This window comes from Cryptomeria japonica, unplaced genomic scaffold (assembly GCF_030272615.1).
Source record: "Cryptomeria japonica unplaced genomic scaffold, Sugi_1.0 HiC_scaffold_356, whole genome shotgun sequence".
NCBI lineage: Eukaryota > Viridiplantae > Streptophyta > Pinopsida > Cupressales > Cupressaceae > Cryptomeria > Cryptomeria japonica.
Genome location: NW_026729178.1, coordinates 85,001 through 100,875, shown reverse-complemented (window position 1 = coordinate 100,875; position 15,875 = coordinate 85,001). Strand labels below are relative to the sequence as shown.

The 15,875-nt window shown below is 61.0% G+C and overlaps 2 non-coding genes across 2 annotated transcripts; both read left to right on the top strand.

The window, feature by feature from the left end:
• Nucleotides 1–5,419: 5,419 nt before the first annotated feature.
• Nucleotides 5,420–5,538, top strand: LOC131870903 (5S ribosomal RNA). The gene has a single exon (XR_009369204.1). It is a non-coding gene; the product is annotated as a 5S ribosomal RNA (ribosomal RNA).
• A 7,817-nt stretch (nucleotides 5,539–13,355) lies between these two features.
• Nucleotides 13,356–13,474, top strand: LOC131870901 (5S ribosomal RNA). The gene has a single exon (XR_009369202.1). It is a non-coding gene; the product is annotated as a 5S ribosomal RNA (ribosomal RNA).
• The last annotated feature ends 2,401 nt before the right edge of the window (nucleotides 13,475–15,875 follow it).

Genomic DNA, 15,875 nt, shown 5'->3' with positions numbered 1-15,875 from the left:
CGCCAATATGCCTACGTATCGAATCGGTCATCGGACCCAACTTCCGACTTCATCCATACTGTAGGGTCTTTGAGGTTGGCGCGGTGCGCTCAACCCAGGGAGTCGACCCATCGAAGCATACACCTCCCCTATATAAGCTATTTGTCCGATTCCCACACCTGTGTAGTTTGCACCTCTGACCAGGACATCGACCCCAACTTCCGAACTCGACTGCAACGACGGCACCAGCGCCTTGGTGCGCACCTTGCGACGCACAGTCCCAACATTCGCCTTCCTGCACATGGCAGGTCATCGGACCCAAATTCCGACCTCGCGAGTATGCCTACATATCGAATCGGTCATCGGACCCAACTTCCGACTTCATCCATACCGTAGGGTCTTTGAGGTTGGCGCGGTGCGCTCAACCCGGGGAGTCGACCCAACGAAGCATACACCTCCCCTATATAAGCTATTTGTCCGATTCCCACACCTGTGTAGTTTGCACCTCCGATCAAGACATCGACCCCAACTTCCGAACTCGCCTCCAACGACCGAACCAGCGCCTTGGTGCGCACCTTGCAACGCACAGTGCCAACATTCGCCTTCCTGCACGTGGCAGGTCATCGGACCCAAATTCCGACCTCGCGAGTATGCCTACATATCGAATCGGTCATCGGACCCAACTTCCGACTTCATCCATACCGTAGGGTCTTTGAGGTTGGCGCGGTGCGCTCAACCCGGGGAGTCGACCCAACGAAGCATACACCTCCCCTATATAAGCTATTTGTCCGATTCCCACACCTGTGTAGCTTGCACCTCCGATCAGGACATCGACCCCAACTTCCGAACTCGACTAAAAAGACCGCACCAGCGCCTTGGTGTGCACCTTGCAACGCACAGTGTCAACATTCGCCTTCCTGCACATGGCAGGTCATCGGACCCAAATTCCGACCTCATGAGCATACCTACTAATCGAATCGGTCATCGGACCCAACTTCCGACTTCATCCATACCGTAGGGTCTTTGAGGTTGGCGCGGTGCGCTCAACCTGGGGAGTCGACCCATCGAAGCATACACCTCCCCTATATAAGCTATTTGTCCGATTCCGACACCTGTGTAGTTTGCACCTCCGCTCAGGACATCGACCCCAACTTCCGAACTCGCCTGCAACGACCGAACCAGCGCCTTGGTGCGCACCAAAAGTGCGCACTTTTGGAGGGCACTTTTCTGCGCTCCAAAGGTGCGCACTTTTGGAGGGCACTTTTTGGAGGGCACTTTTCTGCGCTCCAAAGGTGCGCACTTTTGGAGGGCACTTTTTGGAGGGCACTTTTCTGCGCTCCAAAGGTGCGCACTTTTGGAGGGCACTTTTTGGAGGGCACTTTTCTGCGCTCCAAAGGTGCGCACTTTTGGAGGGCACTTTTTGGAGGGCACTTTTCTGCGCTCCAAAGGTGCGCACTTTTGGAGGGCACTTTTTGGAGGGCACTTTTCTGCGCTCCAAAGGTGCGCACTTTTGGAGGGCACTTTTTGGAGGGCACTTTTCTGCGCTCCAAAGGTGCGCACTTTTGGAGGGCACTTTTTGGAGGGCACTTTTCTGCGCTCCAAAGGTGCGCACTTTTGGAGGGCACTTTTTGGAGGGCACTTTTCTGCGCTCCAAAGGTGCGCACTTTTGGAGGGCACTTTTGTGCACTCCAAAGGTGCGCACTTTTGGAGGGCACTTTTCCTGTGCTCCAAAGGTGCACACCTAGGTGAGCACCTTCGACCACACCTTGTAGCACACCAAACTCTGACTTTCGACTTCATCCGCAATGCAGGGTCTTTGAGGTTGGCGCAATGCGCACAACCAGGGGAGTCGACCCATCAAACCCAACACCTCCCCTATATAAGCTATTTGTCTGATTCTCATACATGCGTAGCCTGCAGGAGCAATTAGGACATCGACCCCAACTTTCGGCTTCTAAACGAAAACAAGGTCTTTGAGGTTGGTGTAATGCGAACAACTAGGGGAGTCAACCCATCAAACCCAACACCTCCCCTATATAAGCTATTTGTCTGATTCTCATACATGTGTAGTCTACAGGAGCAATTAGGACATCGACCCCAACTTTTGACTTCTTAACGAAAACAAGGTCTTTGAGGTTGACGTAATGCGCACAACCAGGGGAGTCGACCCATCAAACCCAACACCTCCCCTATATAAGCTATTTGTCCGATTCTCATACATGTGTAGCCTGCAGGAGCCATTAGGACATTGACCCCAACTTTTGACTTCTTAACGAAAACAAGGTCTTTGAGGTTGGCGTAATGCGCACAACCAAGGGAGTTGACCCATCAAACCCAACACCTCCCCTATATAAGCTATTTGTCTGATTCTCATACATGTGTAGCCTGCAACAACGATTAGGACATCCACCCCAACTTCTGAATTCGTCTGCGTTGACCGCACCAAAGGTGCACGCCTTGGTGCTCACCAAAATCCGACTTCCGACTTCTTCTGCTATGCGGGGTCTTTGAGGTTGGCGCAGTGCGCACAACCAGGGGAGTCAACCCACCGAATGCAACACCTCCCCTATATAAGCTATTTGTCTGATTCTCATACATGCGTAGACTGCAGCAATGATTAGGACATCCACCCCAACTTTTGACTTCTTAAACAAGACAGGGTCTTTGAAGTTGGTGCAGTGCACACAACCAGGGGAGTCGACCCATCAAACGCAACACCTCCCCTATATAAAGCTATTTGTCCGATTCTCATACGTGTAGTCTGCAGCAGCGATTAGGACATCGACCCCAACTTCCGAATTCGTTTGCATTGACCGCACCAAAGGTGCACGCCTTGGTGTGCACCCTGGAGTGCACTTTGGTGCTCACCTCGGTGCACACTTTGGTGTGCACCTCGGTGTGCACCAAAGGTGCGCACCTTGGAGCGCACCAAAGGTGTACACTTTGGAGCGCACCACATAGGGTCTTTGAGAGGTTGGCGCAGTGCGCACACCAAGGTGGGTGTTGAGGTGCGTGCCGAGGTGGGTGGGTGCTAGGGTGCGCTCCATGGTGGGTGCCAGGGTGGGTGCGTGCTAGGGTGGATTCCAAAGAGGGTCATAGGGTGGGTGCCAAGGTGGGTTGGTGATATAGTGGGTTCAAAGGTGGGTACTAGGGTGGGTTCCAAGGTGGGTCACAAGTTGGGTGCCAGGATGCGTGGGTGTTAGGTTGGGTGCCAAGGTGGGCTCCTGCGTGGGTGGGTGCTAGGGTGGGTTTCAAGGTGGACGCGAGGGCGGGTGCCAAGGTGGGTAACAAGTTGGGTGTTAGGATGGGTGAGTGCTAGAGTGGGTGCCAAGGTGGGTGGGTGCTAAGGTGGATGCCAAGGTGGTTCACAGGGTGGGTGGGTTCTAGGGTGAGTTCCAAGGTGGGTCACAGGTTCAGTGCTAGGGTGGGTGTCAAGGCGGGTGTCGAGGTGCCTGGGTGCTAGGGTGTGGATGCCAATGTGGGTCATAGGGTGGGTACTAGGGTGGGCTGCAATGTGGGTGCCAAGGTGGGTAACATGCTCGGTGGGTTCTAAATTGGGTGCCAGGGTGGGTGTGCACCCACCTTGCCCGAGGTGGGTGCCAAGGTGCCAGTGTGGGTGGGTGCTAAGGTGGATGCCAAGGTGGGTGAGAAGGTGGGTGATAGGTTGAGTGGTAGGATGGGTGGGTGCCAAGATGGGTCACAGGGTGGGTGCAAGGGTGGGTAGGTGCTAGGGTTGGTGTCAGGGTGGGTGGGTGCTAGGTTGGGTTCCAAGGTGGGTGCGAGGGTGAGTGTCAAGGTGGGTCACAGGTTAGGTGCTAGGATGGGTGAGTGCTAGGGTGCAAAGGTGCCAGGGTGGGTGCTAGGATGGGTCGATGCTAGGGTGAGTGGCAAGGTGGGTCCACAAGTGTCAAGGTGGGTGCCGAGGTGGGTGCCAAGTCGGCGACTGCTATGGTGGATGCCAAGGTGGGTCACGGGGTGGGTGCCAAGTTGCTAGGTTGGGTTCCAAGGTGGGTGCCAACGTGGGTGCTAGGGTGCGTGGGTTAAAGGGTGTGTCACAACGTGGGTGCCAGGATGGGTGCGCACCCACACTGGCCAAGACGGGTGCGGGTGCAAGGTTGGGTTCCAAGCCCGGTCACAGGCTGGGTGCTAGGATGGGTGGGTGCCAAGGTGGGCACCAGGGTGGGTGCACCCACCCTGGCCAAGGTGGGTCACGGGGTGGGTCCTAGGGTGGGTAACGGGGTGGGTACTAAGGTGCGTGCCAAGGTGGGTCATAGGGTGGGTGCCAAGGTGGGCACCAGGGTGGGTGTGCACCAACCCTAGCCAGGGTAGGTCACGGGGTGGTTGTCGGGGTGGGCGTCAAGGAGCCAAGGTGGGTGGCAAGTAGCCAAGTTGCGTGCCAAGGTGGGTGTCGGGGTGGGTGCCAAGGATCCAAGGTGGGTGCCAAGGAACCAAGGTGGGTGTCTGGGTGGGTGCCGAGGTGGGAGCCAGGGTGGGTCCCAAGGTGAGTGCAAAGGTGGGTGCCAGGGTCAAGGTGAGTGCCAATGTGGGTTCCAAGGTGCCAGGGTCAGGGTGAGTGCCAATGTGGGTTCAAAGGTGCTAAGTTGGGTGCGAGGTTGGGTGCGAGGGTGGGTGGGTGCCAAGGTGTGCTAGGTGGAAGCCCGGGTGGGTCGGCATCCCATGGGTGTCGAGTTGGGTGCCTGATGGGTGCTTCTTGTCAAGTTTTAGTCGTCGGGACTCATTTCGAGCCTTAGAGGTCGTTTCTTGTCCGGTTGCCCTGTCTTCGACCTGGGAACCCAATTTTGGTCCTCGGGTCCCATTTTTTTTTGTCTCGCATCCCACTTTTGGCCTGTGGCCTTTTCGGGGTCGATTCTCGTTTTGGGCATCAGAGCATGTTTCTTCTCCTAAAACCCAATATTTGTTTATTAAGTCTCGGAACACATTTTTGTTCTCGTGGACCCATCATGGGTCTTGGAACGCATTTGTGGTCCTTGGGTCCCATTTTGCATCCCGAAACTTGTGTTTTGGTGCTTGATCCCTATTTTGGGTGCCCACCTTGCACCAAGTGCGCACCCGGGGCAAACCGAGCGCCTTGGTGCACCGGGGCAAGATCGAGCGTGCACCCGAGGCGCCCCGAACATGCACCAAGGTGCACTCGGCCCACATGTGAGCGCAGGTCGTTGCGCCCGAGGTGGTGTGTGGGCACCGCGTTGCAGACGGGACACTGCACGCACACGACGCCCCCTCCAGGTGCACGCACGTAGGCCGGGCCGGGTGCACACCCGACGCCCTAGCAAGGTGCGCGCACCCGGGCAGGGCTCACACTTGGCGAACGGGGCGCACTTCGCGAGGGAGGGTGTGCACCTCGACGGGGGTGGGTGGCCGGGGTGGATTCGCACGTGGGTCGCGGTTTGCTAAGTACACACTGCGACAAGCTCATAACGGGTGCGATCATACCAGCATTAGTGCACCGGATCCCATCAGAACTCCGCAGTTAAGCGCGCTTGGGCCGGAGTAGTACTGGGATGGGTGACCTCCCGGGAAGTCCCGGTGTTGCACCCTTTTTTAGTTTTTCGCCGGGCGTCGCAATGCTATTTGAATAAACCTTTTGCCCGTTTGCGTTCTCGTCGGGGCCGGGCCGGGCCGGGGTGCGCTGCCCGCACTACCGCGCGCGCGGGGGCGACACCGAGCGCGCACCCGAGGCACCCCGAGCACACAGGCCACGGTGCAACCCGGGCGTTGTGCGCGCACCCCGGTGCGCCCGAGGTGCTGCGCGCGCACCCAGGTGAAATCGGTGTGCACCTCGGCCAGTGCGCGCTCGGTCGAGTCGCGCACGTTGGCCAAGGTGCACGGTGATGTTTCTTACTCTAAGGTTCCGCACCAGACGCCCGGGACAGGTGAGCGAAGCTGGGCGGGGCCGGGTGCGCGGCCGGGGCAGGTGCACGCAGCTGGAGAGAGCTTTGGAGCACACTTCGGAGCGCACCAATGATGCGCTCCATTCAAAAGTTTCCTGAAAAGGCAAAAAAAGTTGAGATTATAGAATTTCCCACTTGAGAGATTGTAAAAAAAAAAAATTTAAAATGAAGGAAACGCGGGTGCCAAGGTGTGCGCAGCCCAGCCAAGGTGTGCGCACCAAGGCGCCCACCCTGGCGAAGGTGCACGCAAGGTGCGCACCCGAGGCAAACCGGACAATTAACCCAACTTTCGACTTCGCGCGCACCTTGGAGCGCACTTCGGAGCGCTCCTTGGTGCGCACCAATCTTGGGCACCTCGGAGTGCACCATGGCGCCCACCAAGGTGCGCACCCGGGGCAAACCGAGCTCCGACTTCGTGCGCACCTTGGAGCGCACGAAAGGTGCGCACCATGGCGCCCACCAAGGTGCGCAGCCCAGCCAAGGCGTGCGCATCAAGGTGCGCACCCTGGCGAAGGTGCGCACCCGGGGCAAACCGAGCTCCGACTTCGTGCGCACCTTGGAGCGCACAAAAGGTGCGCAACCCAGCCAAGGTGTGCGCACCCCGGTCAAACCGAGCTCCGAATCGTGCGCACCAGAGGTGCACGCCATCGTGCGCACCTTGGAGCACACTTCGGAGCCCTCCTTGGTGCGCGCCGATGTTGCGCACCTCGGAGCGCACCCGGGGAAAACAATGCAATTAACCCGACTTTCGACTTCGTGGGCACCTCGGAGCGCTCTCGGGTTCGCACCTCGGAGCACACCGAGGTGCGCACCTTTGATGCGCTGCCTTCACCAATTTCCAGAAAAGGCAAGAAAACATTGAGAAGGTGTGCGCACCGAGGTGCCCACCCTGGCGAAGGTGCACGCGAGGTGCGCACCCGGGGCAAACCGGGCTCCGACTTCGTGCACGCCGCACCTTGGAGCACACTTCGGAGCGCTCCTTGGTGCGCACCAGGGCGCGCAACCCAGCCGAGGTGCCCACCCCGGCGAAGGTGCACGCGAGGTGCGCACCCGGGGCAAACCGGGCTCCGACTTCGTGCACGCCATGGTGCCCACCGCGGCGAAGGTGCACGCGAGGTGCGCACCCGGGGCAAACCGGGCTCCGACTTCGTGCACGCCGCACCTTGGAGCACACTTCGGAGCGCTCCTTGGTGCGCACCATGGTGCCCACCAGGGCGCGCAACCCCGCCGAAGGTGCACGCGAGGTGCGCACCCGGGGCAAACCGGGCTCCGACTTCGTGCACGCCGCACCTTGGAGCACACTTCGGAGCGCTCCTTGGTGCGCACCATGGTGCCCACCAGGGCGCGCAACCCCGCCGAAGGTGCACGCGAGGTGCGCACCCGGGGCAAACCGGGCTCCGACTTCGTGCACGCCATGGTGCGCACCGCGGCGAAGGTGCGCACCCGGGGCAAACCGGGCTCCGACTTCGTGCACGCCGCACCTTGGAGCACACTTCGGAGCGCTCCTTGGTGCGCACCAGGGCGCGCAACCCAGCCGAGGTGCCCACCCCGGCGAAGGTGCACGCGAGGTGCGTACCCGGGGCAAACCGGGCTCCGACTTCGTGCACGCCGCACCTTGGAGCACACTTCGGAGCGCTCCTTGGTGCGCACCATGGTGCCCACCAGGCCGCGCAACCCAGCCAAGGTGTGCGCACCAAGGTGCACGCGAGGTGCGCACCCGGGGCAAACCGGGGTCCGACTTCGTGCACGCCGCACCTTGGAGCACACATCGGGGCGCTCCCGGGTTCGCACCGGCGTTGCGCACCGTGGTGGGCACCTCGGAGCACACCAAGGTGGGCAGCGAGGTGCGCACCTTTGATGCGATGCCTTCACTAATTTCCATAAAAGGCAAAAAAAAAACGAGATTTTAAAATTTCCGTTTTGAAAGATAGTGAGAAAAAGGGAATGCTGGTGCCATCTTGAGCCCGCCCTGGTGCGCAGCCCAGCCAAGGTGTGCGCACCAAGGTGCCCACCCTGGCGAAGGTGCGCGCCCGGGCAATTAATCCAACTTCCAACTTCGCGCGCGCCAGGGTGGGAGCGCACCCAACAACCGGGCCTGGGAAGAGCCAATGCGAGAAACCCCACCAAACGCTCTGACAAAAAAAGAGGGGGCGCTCCAGTAACCCCGCTTCGGAGCGCACCCTGGGCAAACCCAGCCAAGGTGCCCACCCCGGCCAAGGTGCAGGCGAGGTGCGCACCCGGGGCAAACCGGGCTCCGACAACGTGCACGCCGCACCTTGGAGCACACTTCGTAGCGCTCCCGGGTGCGCACCTCAGAGCACACCAAGGTGGGCAGCGAGGTGCGCACCTTTGATGCGCTGCCTTCACTAATTTCCAGAAAAGGCAAAAAAAAAAGGAGATTTTAAAATTTCCGTTTTGAAAGATAGTGAAAAAAACGGAACGCGCGTGCCATCTTGAGCCCGCCCTGGTGCGCAGCCCAGGTAAGGTGCCCACCCTGGCAAAGGTGCGCACCCGGGCAATTAACCCTACTTCCGACTTCGTGCGCGCCAGGGTGGCAACCGGGCCTCGGAAGAGCCAATGCGAGAAACCCCACCAAACGCTCCGACAAAAAAAGAGGCGGCGCTCCAATAACCCCGCTTCGGAGCGCAGCCGGGGCAAACCCAGCCAAGGTGCCCACCCCGACGAAGGTGCACGCGAGGTGCGCACCCGGGGCAAACCGGGCTCCGACAACGTGCACGCAGCACCTTGGAGCACACTTCGAAGCACTCCCGGGTGCCCACCGGCGTTGCGCACCGTGGTGGGCAGCGAGGTGCGCACCTTTGATGCGCTGCCTTCACTAATTTCCAGAAAAAGGCAAAAAAAAATGAGATTTTAAAATTTCCGTTTTGAAAGATAGTGAAAAAAAAGGAACGCGGGTGCCATCTTGAGCCCGCCCTGGTGCGCAGCCCAGGCAAGGCATGCGCACCAAGGTGCCCACCCGAGGTGCACACCCGGGGCAAACCGGGCTCCGACTTCGTGCAGGCCGCACCTTGGAGCACACTTCGGAGCGCTCCTTGGTGCGCACCATGGTGCCCACCAGGGCGCGCAACCCAGCCAAGGTCTGCACACCAAGGTGCCCACCCCGGCGAAGGTGCACGCGAGGTGCGCACCCGGGGCAAACCGGGCTCCGACTTCGTGCACGCCATGGTGCCCACCGTGGCGAAGGTGCACGCGAGGTGCGCACCCGGGGCAAACCGGGCTCCGACTTCGTGCACGCCGCACCTTGGAGCACACTTCGGAGCGCTCCTTGGTGCGCACCATGGTGCCCACCAGGGCGCGCAACCCAGCCAAGGTGTGCGCACCAAGGTGCACGCGAGGTGCGCACCCGGGGCAAACCGGGGTCCGACTTCGTGCACGCCGCACCTTGGAGCACACATCGGAGCGCTCCCAGGTTCGCACCAGCGTTGCGCACCTTTGATGCGCTGCCTTCACTAATTTCAAGAAAAGGCAAAAAAAAACGAGATTTTAAAATTTCCGTTCTGAAAGATAGTGAAAAAAACGGAACGCGGGTGCCATCTTGAGCCCTTCCTGGTGCGCAGCCCAGGCAAGTTGTGCGCACCAAGGTGCCCACCCTGGCGGAGGTGCGCGCCCGGGGCAATCCGGGCTCCGACTTCGTGCACTGCATGGTGCCCACCAAGGCGCGCAACCCAGCCAAGGTGCCCACCGCAGCGAAGGTGCACGCGAGGTGCGCACCCGAGGTGCACACCCGGGGCAAACCGGGCTCCGACTTCGTGCACGCCGCACCTTGGAGCACACTTCAGAGCGCTCCTTGGTGCGCACCAGGGCGCGCAACCCAGCCGAGGTGCCCACCCCGGCGAAGGTGCACGCGAGGTGTGCACCCGGGGCAAACCGGGCTCCGACTTCGTGCACGCCATGGTGCCCACCGCGGCGAAGGTGCGCACCCGGGGCAAACCGGGCTCCGACTTCGTGCACGCCGCACCTTGGAGCACACTTCGGAGCGCTCCTTGGTGCGCACCATGGTGCCCACCAGGCCGCGCAACCCAGCCAAGGTGTGCGCACCAAGGTGCACGCGAGGTGCGCACCCGGGGCAAACCGGGGTCCGACTTCGTGCACGCCGCACCTTGGAGCACACATCGGGGCGCTCCCGGGTTCGCACCGGCGTTGCGCACCGTGGTGGGCACCTCGGAGCACACCAAGGTGGGCAGCGAGGTGCGCACCTTTGATGCGATGCCTTCACTAATTTCCATAAAAGGCAAAAAAAAAACGAGATTTTAAAATTTCCGTTTTGAAAGATAGTGAGAAAAAGGGAATGCTGGTGCCATCTTGAGCCCGCCCTGGTGCGCAGCCCAGCCAAGGTTTGCGCACCAAGGTGCCCACCCTGGCGAAGGTGCGCGCCCGGGCAATTAACCCAACTTCCAACTTCGCGCGCGCCAGGGTGGGAGCGCACCCAACAACCGGGCCTGGGAAGAGCCAATGCGAGAAACCCCACCAAACTCTCTGACAAAAAAAGAGGGGGCGCTCCAGTAACCCCGCTTCGGAGCGCACCCTGGGCAAACCCAGCCAAGGTGCCCACCCCGGCCAAGGTGCAGGCGAGGTGCGCACCCGGGGCAAACCGGGCTCCGACAACGTGCACGCCGCACCTTGGAGCACACTTCGTAGCGCTCCCGGGTGCGCACCTCAGAGCACACCAAGGTGGGCAGCGAGGTGCGCACCTTTGATGCGCTGCCTTCACTAATTTCCAGAAAAGGCAAAAAAAAAAGGAGATTTTAAAATTTCCGTTTTGAAAGATAGTGAAAAAAACGGAACGCGCGTGCCATCTTGAGCCCGCCCTGGTGCGCAGCCCAGGTAAGGTGCCACCCTGGCAAAGGTGCGCACCCGGGCAATTAACCCTACTTCCGACTTCGTGCGCGCCAGGGTGGCAACCGGGCCTCGGAAGAGCCAATGCGAGAAACCCCACCAAACGCTCCGACAAAAAAAGAGGCGGCGCTCCAATAACCCCGCTTCGGAGCGCAGCCGGGGCAAACCAAGCCAAGGTGCCCACCCCGACGAAGGTGCACGCGAGGTGCGCACCCGGGGCAAACCGGGCTCCGACAACGTGCACGCAGCACCTTGGAGCACACTTCGAAGCACTCCCGGGTGCCCACCGGCGTTGCGCACCGTGGTGGGCAGCGAGGTGCGCACCTTTGATGCGCTGCCTTCACTAATTTCCAGAAAAAGGCAAAAAAAAATGAGATTTTAAAATTTCCGTTTTGAAAGATAGTGAAAAAAAAGGAACGCGGGTGCCATCTTGAGCCCGCCCTGGTGCGCAGCCCAGGCAAGGCATGCGCACCAAGGTGCCCACCCGAGGTGCACACCCGGGGCAAACCGGGCTCCGACTTCGTGCAGGCCGCACCTTGGAGCACACTTCGGAGCGCTCCTTGGTGCGCACCATGGTGCCCACCAGGGCGCACCCGAGGCAAACCGGGCTCCGACTTCGTGCACGCCGCACCTTGGAGCACACATCGGAGCGCTCCCAGGTTCGCACCAGCGTTGCGCACCTTTGATGCGCTGCCTTCACTAATTTCCAGAAAAGGCAAAAAAAAACGATATTTTAAAATTTTCGTTCTGAAAGATAGTGAAAAAAACGGAACGCGGGTGCCATCTTGAGCCCTTCCTGATGCGCAGCCCAGGCAAGTTGTGCGCACCAAGGTGCCCACCCTGGCGGAGGTGCGCGCCCGGGGCAAACCGGGCTCCGACTTCGTGCACTGCATGGTGCCCACCAAGGCGCGCAACCCAGCCAAGGTGCCCACCGCAGCGAAGGTGCACGCGAGGTGCGCACCCGAGGTGCACACCCGGGGCAAACCGGGCTCCGACTTCGTGCACGCCGCACCTTGGAGCACACTTCAGAGCGCTCCTTGGTACGCACCAGGGCGCGCAACCCAGCCAAGGTGCTCACCCCGGCGAAGGTGCACGCGAGGTGCGCACCCGGGGCAAACCGGGCTCGGACTTCGTGCACGCCGCACCTTGGAGCACACATCGGAGCGCTCCCGGGTTCGCACCAGCATTGCGCACCTTTGATGCGCTGCCTTCACTAATTTCCAGAAAAGGCAAAAAAAAGAAAAAAATGAGATTTTAAAATTTCCGTTTTGAAAGATAGTGAAAAAAACGGAACGCGGGTGCCATCTTGAGCCCGCCCTGGTGTGCAGCCCAGGCAAGTTGTGCGCACCAAGGCACCCACCCTGGCCAAGGTGGGTCACGGGGTGGGTCCTAGGGTGGGTAACGGGGTGGGTACTAAGGTGCGTGCCAAGGTGGGTCATAGGGTGGGTGCCAAGGTGGGCACCAGGGTGGGTGTGCACCAACCCTAGCCAGGGTAGGTCACGGGGTGGTTGTCGGGGTGGGCGTCAAGGAGCCAAGGTGGGTGGCAAGTAGCCAAGTTGCGTGCCAAGGTGGGTGTCGGGGTGGGTGCCAAGGATCCAAGGTGGGTGCCAAGGAACCAAGGTGGGTGTCTGGGTGGGTGCCGAGGTGGGAGCCAGGGTGGGTCCCAAGGTGAGTGCAAAGGTGGGTGCCAGGGTCAAGGTGAGTGCCAATGTGGGTTCCAAGGTGCCAGGGTCAGGGTGAGTGCCAATGTGGGTTCAAAGGTGCTAAGTTGGGTGCGAGGTTGGGTGCGAGGGTGGGTGGGTGCCAAGGTGTGCTAGGTGGAAGCCCGGGTGGGTCGGCATCCCATGGGTGTCGAGTTGGGTGCCTGATGGGTGCTTCTTGTCAAGTTTTAGTCGTCGGGACTCATTTCGAGCCTTAGAGGTCGTTTCTTGTCCGGTTGCCCTGTCTTCGACCTGGGAACCCAATTTTGGTCCTCGGGTCCCATTTTTTTTTGTCTCGCATCCCACTTTTGGCCTGTGGCCTTTTCGGGGTCGATTCTCGTTTTGGGCATCAGAGCATGTTTCTTCTCCTAAAACCCAATATTTGTTTATTAAGTCTCGGAACACATTTTTGTTCTCGTGGACCCATCATGGGTCTTGGAACGCATTTGTGGTCCTTGGGTCCCATTTTGCATCCCGAAACTTGTGTTTTGGTGCTTGATCCCTATTTTGGGTGCCCACCTTGCACCAAGTGCGCACCCGGGGCAAACCGAGCGCCTTGGTGCACCGGGGCAAGATCGAGCGTGCACCCGAGGCGCCCCGAACATGCACCAAGGTGCACTCGGCCCACATGTGAGCGCAGGTCGTTGCGCCCGAGGTGGTGTGTGGGCACCGCGTTGCAGACGGGACACTGCACGCACACGACGCCCCCTACAGGTGCACGCACGTAGGCCGGGCCGGGTGCACACCCGACGCCCTAGCAAGGTGCGCGCACCCGGGCAGGGCTCACACTTGGCGAACGGGGCGCACTTCGCGAGGGAGGGTGTGCACCTCGACGGGGGTGGGTGGCCGGGGTGGATTCGCACGTGGGTCGCGGTTTGCTAAGTACACACTGCGACAAGCTCATAACGGGTGCGATCATACCAGCGTTAGTGCACCGGATCCCATCAGAACTCCGCAGTTAAGCGCGCTTGGGCCGGAGTAGTACTGGGATGGGTGACCTCCCGGGAAGTCCCGGTGTTGCACCCTTTTTTAGTTTTTCGCCGGGCATCGCAATGCTATTTGAATAAACCTTTTGCCCGTTTGCGTTCTCGTCGGGGCCGGGCCGGGCCGGGGTGCGCTGCCCGCACTACCGCGCGCGCGGGGGCGACACCGAGCGCGCACCCGAGGCGCCCCGAGCACACAGGCCACGGTGCAACCCGGGCGTTGTGCGCGCACCCCGGTGCGCCCGAGGTGCTGCGCGCGCACCCAGGTGAAATCGGTGTGCACCTCGGCCAGTGCGCGCTCGGTCGAGTCGTGCACGTTGGCCAAGGTGCACGGTGATGTTTCTTACTCTAAGGTTCCGCACCAGACGCCCGGGACAGGTGAGCGAAGCTGGGCGGGGCCGGGTGCGCGGCCGGGGCAGGTGCACGCAGCTGGAGAGAGCTTTGGAGCACACTTCGGAGCGCACCAATGATGCGCTCCATTCAAAAGTTTCCTGAAAAGGCAAAAAAAGTTGAGATTATAGAATTTCCCACTTGAGAGATTGTAAAAAAAAAAAATTTAAAATGAAGGAAACGCGGGTGCCAAGGTGTGCGCAGCCCAGCCAAGGTGTGCGCACCAAGGCGCCCACCCTGGCGAAGGTGCACGCAAGGTGCGCACCCGAGGCAAACCGGACAATTAACCCAACTTTCGACTTCGCGCGCACCTTGGAGCGCACTTCGGAGCGCTCCTTGGTGCGCACCAATCTTGGGCACCTCGGAGTGCACCATGGCGCCCACCAAGGTGCGCACCCGGGGCAAACCGAGCTCCGACTTCGTGCGCACCTTGGAGCGCACGAAAGGTGCGCACCATGGCGCCCACCAAGGTGCGCAGCCCAGCCAAGGCGTGCGCATCAAGGTGCGCACCCTGGCGAAGGTGCGCACCCGGGGCAAACCGAGCTCCGACTTCGTGCGCACCTTGGAGCGCACAAAAGGTGCGCAACCCAGCCAAGGTGTGCGCACCCCGGTCAAACCGAGCTCCGAATCGTGCGCACCAGAGGTGCACGCCATCGTGCGCACCTTGGAGCACACTTCGGAGCCCTCCTTGGTGCGCGCCGATGTTGCGCACCTCGGAGCGCACCCGGGGAAAACAATGCAATTAACCCGACTTTCGACTTCGTGGGCACCTCGGAGCGCTCTCGGGTTCGCACCTCGGAGCACACCGAGGTGCGCACCTTTGATGCGCTGCCTTCACCAATTTCCAGAAAAGGCAAGAAAACATTGAGAAGGTGTGCGCACCGAGGTGCCCACCCTGGCGAAGGTGCACGCGAGGTGCGCACCCGGGGCAAACCGGGCTCCGACTTCGTGCACGCCGCACCTTGGAGCACACTTCGGAGCGCTCCTTGGTGCGCACCAGGGCGCGCAACCCAGCCGAGGTGCCCACCCCGGCGAAGGTGCACGCGAGGTGCGCACCCGGGGCAAACCGGGCTCCGACTTCGTGCACGCCATGGTGCCCACCGCGGCGAAGGTGCACGCGAGGTGCGCACCCGGGGCAAACCGGGCTCCGACTTCGTGCACGCCGCACCTTGGAGCACACTTCGGAGCGCTCCTTGGTGCGCACCATGGTGCCCACCAGGGCGCGCAACCCCGCCGAAGGTGCACGCGAGGTGCGCACCCGGGGCAAACCGGGCTCCGACTTCGTGCACGCCGCACCTTGGAGCACACTTCGGAGCGCTCCTTGGTGCGCACCATGGTGCCCACCAGGGCGCGCAACCCCGCCGAAGGTGCACGCGAGGTGCGCACCCGGGGCAAACCGGGCTCCGACTTCGTGCACGCCGCACCTTGGAGCACACTTCGGAGCGCTCCTTGGTGCGCACCAGGGCGCGCAACCCAGCCGAGGTGCCCACCCCGGCGAAGGTGCGTACCCGGGGCAAACCGGGCTCCGACTTCGTGCACGCCGCACCTTGGAGCACACTTCGGAGCGCTCCTTGGTGCGCACCATGGTGCCCACCAGGCCGCGCAACCCAGCCAAGGTGTGCGCACCAAGGTGCACGCGAGGTGCGCACCCGGGGCAAACCGGGGTCCGACTTCGTGCACGCCGCACCTTGGAGCACACATCGGGGCGCTCCCGGGTTCGCACCGGCGTTGCGCACCGTGGTGGGCACCTCGGAGCACACCAAGGTGGGCAGCGAGGTGCGCACCTTTGATGCGATGCCTTCACTAATTTCCATAAAAGGCAAAAAAAAAACGAGATTTTAAAATTTCCGTTTTGAAAGATAGTGAGAAAAAGGGAATGCTGGTGCCATCTTGAGCCCGCCCTGGTGCGCAGCCCAGCCAAGGTGTGCGCACCAAGGTGCCCACCCTGGCGAAGGTGCGCGCCCGGGCAATTAACCCAACTTCCAACTTCGCGCGCGCTAGGGTGGGAGCGCACCCAACAACCGGGCCTGGGAAGAGCCAATGCGAGAAACCCC